This window comes from Chenopodium album, chromosome 24 (assembly GCF_948465745.1).
Source record: "Chenopodium album chromosome 24, dcCheAlbu1.1, whole genome shotgun sequence".
In the NCBI taxonomy this organism is placed as follows: domain Eukaryota; kingdom Viridiplantae; phylum Streptophyta; class Magnoliopsida; order Caryophyllales; family Amaranthaceae; genus Chenopodium; species Chenopodium album.
This window is the reverse complement of record NC_137857.1, coordinates 16,431,977-16,441,108: the sequence shown is the minus strand read 5'-3', so window position 1 is coordinate 16,441,108 and position 9,132 is coordinate 16,431,977. Positions and strand designations below refer to the sequence as shown.

At 32.9% G+C, this 9,132-nt stretch overlaps 1 pseudogene; it reads right to left on the bottom strand.

Moving 5' to 3' along the window:
• Positions 1-9,132, bottom strand: part of LOC145610612 (uncharacterized) — a 149,414-nt pseudogene that overhangs the window by 45,234 nt on the left and 95,048 nt on the right.

Below are 9,132 nucleotides of genomic sequence, written 5' to 3'. Positions count from 1 at the left end.
AATCCGATTTTCGGTATCGACATCAAACTAGTTTGTACTTCCTCCGTTTTCTTTTACTTGCAACACAGCCTTGTGGCACGTGTTTTGAGGTCGGGTTTATATAATGTAAACGGACAAATTTTACATAATAATTTTTACAAATGATACTTAACCCTATTCTAATTTTCGTGTAAAAATTATATTGATAAAATCGCTCGTTTACCCTCACTAATCATCTCCTAAAATTGCGTGCTTAAAAGGTGTGTTGCAAGTAAAAGAAAACGGAGGAAGTAAGAAACTGCCTCACCTTTGTCGTCGTTTATAGTTTTATTGTTTCGTACCTAGCTATCTAGCAGTGTCATATTGGTTTGACAATTCGATATCGGTTGAAACCGGGTACAAACTCTTAAATACTCTCTCCTTTTCATGATAAACTAGTGTGTATCCCGGGCGATGCCCCGGGTTGTTAACTTGTGTAATTGTTGCTTTAATTTAATAATTATGTTGGAGTGTTTGTGTAGTTAGTGTGTGTAGTGGTTCGGGCATTGCCTTGGATGTCTCCTTTTTTTTTTTTTTTTTTTTTACATCATATGTATTAATATTTTAATCTTGTGAAAAATAATTGAATTATATTACCTCTAATTTACTTAATAAATGAAAGGAATATTATAATCATATGTACGGTTAACCGTTAGACCGGTTACTTAAAAACACGAACCTTAACCGTTTCTTAACGGTACGGTTGCCGGTTAACCGCTAACCATTAATTAGATTTTAAATCAATACTTTTTTTGCTCTTCTAATAGTTCCAATCCTATTACATAATTAAATACTTCCTCCGTTCTTTTATTATTGCACCACTAGCCCTTTTAAGAAGTTTCACAAATATTGCACCATTTCCTCTTTAAGAAAAATATTATTTGTGTTCACACTATAAATACCCAACTTACCCTTGCCATTTCACACTTACTTTTTAGTTTATCAATATGTCACATGGGCAATTTTGTATTTTACCTTTCTCTCTCTTACTTTTTTCAACTACCAAAATATTTGTACAGAATATTTCAAACATCATAACCCCAAGTTTGAACCACACTGTGATCATACATTTAAGTATGGTGGCGCCCAAAGGGAAGGAAAAGAGAGCAAAAGAGTCGCCAACAAGTTTTAGGAACTTGTAAACCAATCACGAGGTGAAGGTTACACCCCTTAACGATCCATGAGATCGTCAACTCCATAAGATCTTGAACCAAACAGGGTTCGGGGATGAGGATACGAATCCAATCTACAAAAGAAAGGACCCGCCCTATAAAATAGGCCTCTACTTTATTCTGCTCGTATTCATGTGCACTTTTTGACTAACATGCAAACATTATATTAACCCTAAACCTGTTCATCTATGTTGGTTGAATATTAATGCACAAATAAAACTATTATTGTCGATCACTTGAATTAAAATCATATTAGCTTAAACCAAATTATTAATTATCTTATTAAGCGTGATTTCAAATACAAATTCCCTTTAACATGAATAAAAGGCGTGATCAAGCAATAACAATATAAATAATCAAGCAACATAATAATAATCAATCATAATTATGACAATCATAGTAATCAAGATCATAATAATAATCATAATCATAATAATAATCATAATATAATCATGATCATGATAAGGCATAATAAAGCCTAATAATAATAGCAAGATCCTAGGCATGATACTAACAAGATTAATAACAAATTATAGGATGTCACTAAACATTAAAGATCAAAGCTTTTAACCTAACATAGTACTAACATGATATTAGAAAAGAGTAAAAGGCACCCTAAACATGATTCTAGAAAGCAATAAAAACATCCTAACATGATACTAGGAATATTAAATCTAAGCATGCTTTCTACAAGAATAGAGCAATAAGATTACATACTTTGATGCCTCGTACCTCTTTCTAATAACAAAATACACGCGTTAGTAAACTTCAATGAAAATAATAAAGAATAATTAAAGAATCGAAAGAAAGAGTTAAAAGTTTAGACTAGATTTGGGACCAAACCCTCAGAAATTATCAACCTTTCACGTCGGGCGAAGGCAAATCGAACTTGGCTAGATGTTTCTAACTCTTGTGAATGCGGTATTGTTTTTAAAAAGGGTTGGTTTAGAAAGAGAGAGAAGAGAATCAAGTAAGCCTTGATGAGAATTGATGAATAAAAACGGAGGTCGAGGACCCTATTTATAAGAAAACAATCCGGAAATTGATAGAAAATAGTTAGAATTTGAAAAGGAATAAAACTCCACGCTGTCGCCAGAAATTCATCTTGTCGCCAGGCGACAAGCCTTGTCGCGTGGCGACAAGCCTGTCGTTTGGCGACAAAGACAATTTTTGCGGATTTTGTTTTTATCACGCGACAAGGCCTATCGCCTGTCGACAAAGACAGTTTTTGCGGATTTTGTTTTTATCATATCTTTTGATCCAGAAGTCCAAATAAGGCATATAATATGTCGTTGGAAAGCTCTTGAAGTCTAATTTCCAATGCAACTAGAATAATATTAAAAAATTTTGTAGATAAAAATATATGGCCGAAATAGTAGAAGGGTGTCAATTTTGAATAGAGTTTCGTATTTCTTTCATATCTTTTTCGTTATAGCTCGGAATTAATATTATAATATATCATTGGAAAGATAATTTCAAGATCTATCCAACCACATAAAATTTGGATAAATAAATATGAGGCACAAAAATAATATCTGACTGTCTTTGAACATGTTTAAATTCGAATAGAATTAGGACTTAAAAAAGGAAATTTTTTAAACAAGGAAAGTTTATATTTAAATCAAATTCTTTAATCTTATCTTTTCAAAAAGGGATGATTAAGATATTTTAGAAACTTATAGAAGACTCTAATAAATAATAATTAGTTTAGGAATAGGATTAAACCTTTGGACCCTCCTCATGATCATTGGGTCGTAGGTAAAATCCGGTTTGGGCCTAGTTTAGTATTTTGGCCATAATTTCCTCATTATTCATCGAAATTGGGCTTATAATATATCGTTGGAAAGGTCTTTGTGAGTCCCATCCAACTACACCATTATTGGACCCTTATCATGGACCAAACTAAACTGGATTGGACGTTTTTATAAAATAGGGTAGGTTTTCGAAAACAGAAAGAAGGATTTTTAAATAAAAACTAACCGCAACACTTAAACTTTCACACTTTCACTTCAGTCGATTATGATTTGACATGAAAGGTATTCATCACTGGATTTGGTTTTGGGGAGACACAAATGGGTGTCTACAGTACCCAACTCCTATGGTGCAATAAAAAAAAACGGAGGACGTATAAACTATAATAAGTTCTAATAAGTTGGATACAAACGAATAAAGATTCTTTTAGAAGAAACTTACATAATTACATACTTTATTTTCCTCGAAAAAGTATATAAAAATATTTTTTATCTTAACGGTTTGGTTAACCGTCAACTCAAAACTGTAACCGTAACTGTAACCGTAATTAGCCGCCACATTTAACAGTTCGGTTAACCATAACCATTAAATTTTAACGGTACGGTTAATTAACCTATCAAATTTGTCGGTTATACAGGTTAACGGTTACGGTAAACGGTTACGGTTTTTTTTGCACACCCCTAGCGGTAGGGGTTATTTGTATTATGGGTTACTTGTTTGTGGAGTTACTTGTAGCCTTGTAGGATATCACTTGTATTTTGTGGTTTAGGGTTACTTGTATGGATTATTTGTAGGGGTTGAGTAACGCCTACAAGTAACCCCAGACCAAAATCTCGTACCAAACCAGTAACACACTACAAGTAACCCCTGACCAAAACCCGTAACACTGATGTGTTCATTTTATATATATATTTACCCCCGTCCCTTGGTCGTAATTAGTAGTGTTTTTGGCTCCTTCGAGCCACTTTTATTACTAATTTGTATTTTCCAGTGTTTTTGTAGTTTTACTTGAGTTTTGTAGGAATTTGCGTACTTGGAGCATTTTCCCAGATTTTTTGAGGAGCAACTACGATCGTTGGCGAGCACGACCACTCTTGATAGCCCAAGACCGGTTGGAAGAAGCGAATCAGTGATAAAGGGCTTGGTATTGGAAATCCCGAGGCATATGGACCGCGTTCAAGGACCCAAGGAGGAACTCCGATTAGGTCGAGGACAAAGGCCCAATCGAAGTTCAATTGTTTGCCCAAAGAGAAGAGGCCCGGACCAGCAGCCCCGCCCGAAGGCGCGCCCGGCCGAGCGGAGATGACTCTTCAGCAACCTCCAGCAGTATAAGCGCCCGGAGCTCGCGCCCGGCCGGGCGCGAGATGACTCTTCAGCAGCAAAAGGCAGGCCCGGTCGGGCGGCCCCTTGCCCGACTGGGCGCGTGTGTTTTAGGGGTTAATTAAACTCCGATTTATTTTGTTTAACGTTGACTTCCTTGCTTAGTATTAATGTAATTTTATTAGGCAAGATTTCTTATTTCTTTTCACTTCTCTATACTCTAGTTTTATTCCTTCTCCCTCTACTTAGACTTTCTCTCTCTAGATTTATTTTTTCTGGTTCCTAAACTCCATTGTAATTCCGCCGTCTTGGTACGATTTCTCTCTTATTAATCTCAGTATTTTATTCATTCAATTTCTTATGCCTTGTTTAATTATTATGTTTTAATTTGTTTAGCTTTAATCATGTCTGAGTAGTTCTCTTTCTAGGGTTTATGGGGATCTAATAAATAATATGAAGGGGTAATTTTATGATTATTAATTGTTAAGGCTTAATTGATTTACTATTGATTGTTTAAATGCTATGCAATTTGATTTGGCCAGGTTTAATTGTATGAGTTTAGCAATATTGATTCGAGATTCGAGAGATGAGAATTGATGTTTAGGCTTAATTTTAATAGGCAGACTAATTTATAAATGGTTAGGTCGAGATTCGAGAGATGAGATTTAATACCGGTAAATTAACTCTGTGATTGTAATACGTAGCGAAAGTCCTTTATGATCTGATTAATTAATGCATTGATGATTGATTATTATGTTTTACCCTGGAATATTGTTTATTAGTGAACCTATACCCTAGGCTTTATTATTATTGATTTCTTCCCTGATTATTCTCCTTACTCATAATCTTCGTAGCATAGTTTTTACTCATAAAAATATTGGTTACTTTAATAATTTAGATTATAATAATTAATTAGGAGTAGAAAGACTTGTTTCCCTGTGGATTCGACCCTACTTCCCTATCTGCATAAGCTAGTGGACTTAGGTAATATTTTTGATTAGGTGATACGACTTTAGACTGTCAAACACCCATACAAGTAATCCCAAAATACAAATAACACCACCAAAATCAGTAATACTCATACAAATAACCCCACAATATAAGTAACACTTACAAGTAACCCCTGACAAAAACCAGTGACACCCATACAAGTAACACCTACAAGTAACCCCTGACAAAACAAGTAACACCATACAAGTAACCCCTGCCGCACCATGTGGCCAGCCGCATACAAAAATTTGTGTTTTATTTTAATCGCTCTATTTTCCATCTAGTGAAAGTTTTATATTAATTAAAACATTTTTATAATGGGTATGTATACTCTATAAGGAGTTTAAAAGGGAATATTGTTACATAACAAGGAAATAATGATAATTTAGTACTTCTTCCGTTTTGTTAATATTGTAACAATCGACTTTTTGATCTATTTATCACTCTTGTTTGACCATATAATATGATTTATACGTTAAGCAAATTAAAATATAGTCATGTGTGATCTTGTTGGATTCGTCGCATAAAATACTTTCACAATATCAACTTTTTATAATTTTTACTCTTACACAATTATAGATATTTAGCATTAAATTGGGATGCGTAATTTCCTCCTTGTTGCAATATTAATAGAACGAAGGAAGTATAACAATAAAGGTGATGGAAACCACATAACTTGACTTAGTATTAGGTTTTAATTGTATCACAATAGTCATTAATAAGTACCAGTATGTTACAACCAATTATTATACCGTTACACTAAGAGCAAGGCCATTGGATGACCAAAAAAATTGGTCATGAAATTGTTTATTATTATTCTCTATCCCACTTCACCAACGACCAAAGTTCATGACCACTTACATTTTATTACCCTAATGGTTGCCCAAAAAAGTTTGATCATGAACTTTCTCTATCCTACTTTTACCATACCTCATTATACATTCTCTCTCTTCAATCTCACCATAATGGAAATTTTTTTAATAAATGGTATAAGTACCTTAATTTGTACTCTTAACTTAAAAGAATTATACTTTGTGATATAGTTATTAATAAGCAAATAAGAAAGATTGACTTCAATCTCATCATTATGCAAGAAATGTCATTCGATGAGGAGAAAACAAGGAAAAGCTAGTTACAAGACGGTAAAGATTGACTGAGGTGGTCCTTTATTAGAGACACTCTTATAGAGCTTCGTCCCTAAAATGTCAACAGAATCCTCAAATACTAATACAGAGTATAAATTATAAATCATATCACACATAATAATACGTAATATAATACAAGCATCCCAAAATTTCGTGAGATTACACATAATAAGCAATACAACCAAAATACTATCAAACGACTCCGAGTGTGTCACTGTGATTACCTTCGACATAGCACAATGAAACGACAATATTCAAGGCAAAGTTAGATCAACTGATGTTGCAATTTGCAGCAGCTTCTATATTGATCTCACAATATAAGTCATCATCATTTAAATCCATAGTCAAGATAATGGATATTAGATAATGAAATAAAAGTTTATAAGAAGAAACAAATTTGGGATTGATTAGCACATCTCACGGCAATTGGAAAACGGTTGCGGCTTTCCTCCCTTTTACATTTTTTTTTAATAATATCTTTTGAGGGTTAAGAATATTTATAGGGTTTAAAATAGTTTATGATTGTAGAGTCATATTTAAATAAAATAGGGTTTTAAAACTTTCCGAACTCTAAATTAAAAATATGAGATTAGAAAAGTTATTTAATAAATAAAAATAACTATTTTTTTATAAAACATAATATATTAAATCATAAAATATTCGGTTATTACAATCTACCCTCCTTAAAACAAGTTTCGTTCTCGAAACATAAAGTAGATAAATAACATGTAGATTTAAAAGAACCAAAACAATCTTAATAAAATATATAGTTAGAGTAAATAAAAATATTAGGGGTATTGAATAATTACCCTTTTTAACTCATAATTAAGTTGAAAATATGGTGGATTACAATCTACTCATCTTAAAAGAAGTTTTGCCCTCGAAACTTTACCCAAAAACCATATCTCCTCAAAATTATTCAAACTTGTGTGTTTTGTATTGCTGTAAATTGCTTGCTTCTCAACATGTATACTCAACAAATTGAAATTTATACTCAATAAGTTTGTACTTGGCCAAGGTTTACATATTTAAATTGCATGTAAACACAATAATAATGTATAATATTAAGCAAAATCCTACAAACTTAAGCAATAAATAGCATAAATGAGGTAAAAAGTGTGGAATTACACCGTATTCTAACCCTCTTTAAGAAAAGAGTTACGCCCCCGTAACTCACCTCAATAACATAATTAGGCACTTCTCTTTCATCTCTTCTTTATGCAATGATTTTTTCTCAACCTGCTTCACTATAATTTTCTCAAATATAACCAGTTCAATTCACATGGCATTCAATAATCCCTTTAGCTCTCCTTAGCCAACAACCTAAGGCTATTAAGATCTGTAAAAATCTTACAAAGAAACTATATTTCGAATGAATCTTCAATGTAAACAATATATACGCAATCTCAAAATCATGGTAGGGAAATTGGTCTTATAAGATTTGTCTTGGCAAGAAGCATTATCATTTTCCCATTTTGTTGCAACACACACCACAACTCATTTTTGGAAATACTAGTATAAACTTCAAGTGCAACGATTAAATATTCTTTAAGAGTTAAAAGACGTGTTTACACTTCTCATCCCACTCAAACTAACTCTCTTTCATCAAGGTATATACAGCAATCCTCAAAAGTCCTTCACAAACCTCCTTAAATACTAATCCTAATAAACTCCTTATATCGGTCACATTGTTAGGTATAGGCCACTTACTCACCACTTGAATTTTTGTCCCAAAAATGAAACTTACTCTCATAAATAACACTCACACTTCGAAAACTGAGCATATTAAAAGTCGTCCCTAAAATGTCAACAGAATCCTCAAATGTCCATTATAATTCTCCTCACTCTTCAAGTATAAATTTATCGAACTACTGTAATCATGTAACACCCTATTCATTAAATCAATAATGATTGTTAATACATTAATTAACCCAAAAGGCTTGATTAATATTTCCACGTTTATGAATCCATGGGCTCCTCAAAATTTTCTTCTCTCCAACTTGGTTTTCAAATTCTCCCAACGAAAGTCAATTGTCTCACGAATCGTGTCTCTATTTTCTTTTCACCAAGTTTATGCGGCTCCTCAAATTCTCATGGCAATTCAAGGCAACAAAAACTTATCTTTCACTACCTAGTTCTACAGAAAAGCAAGGTCTCCACTCTTTTTAAAGTATGGCGGCTTGATCAAAGCAAAATTCATACACTCCTCTCACGTAGTTTATCATCACCAAATCTTTCATCAATTCTCCAAGTATATTCCTAATTCGATCATAAGGTTTCTCAAATAAACACTCATTGGTTGCAAAAACTGAAGCATATATCAAATAATAGAAATGTAGACCTTACTAATAACCCAAAGCACCAATTAAATTATATCATTAAATAAGCATAAACAATTCACAGTCACATAAGTACATGCTTGACATAATGATCATTCATATATACCTATTACATTGCACAAATCATCACAAATTGATCTATATTATATTGTATTCTTTAATCCTTACATGACTCTAGGTGATCACAACGCCCCAATTTGCACGATTATATAAAACATATACAATTAAATATAACTTGCATAATCACTACATTCAAAAATACATAGCACCAAAGGATTGAATTACAATGCACATAGAAAAAAATCATCTGTCCTATATGCCCTTTTTAAGACTACCCAAACCTACGCTTTTGTAAGCCTTAACACTTGATAGGTTGTCAAGTGTGGCGGTAATACC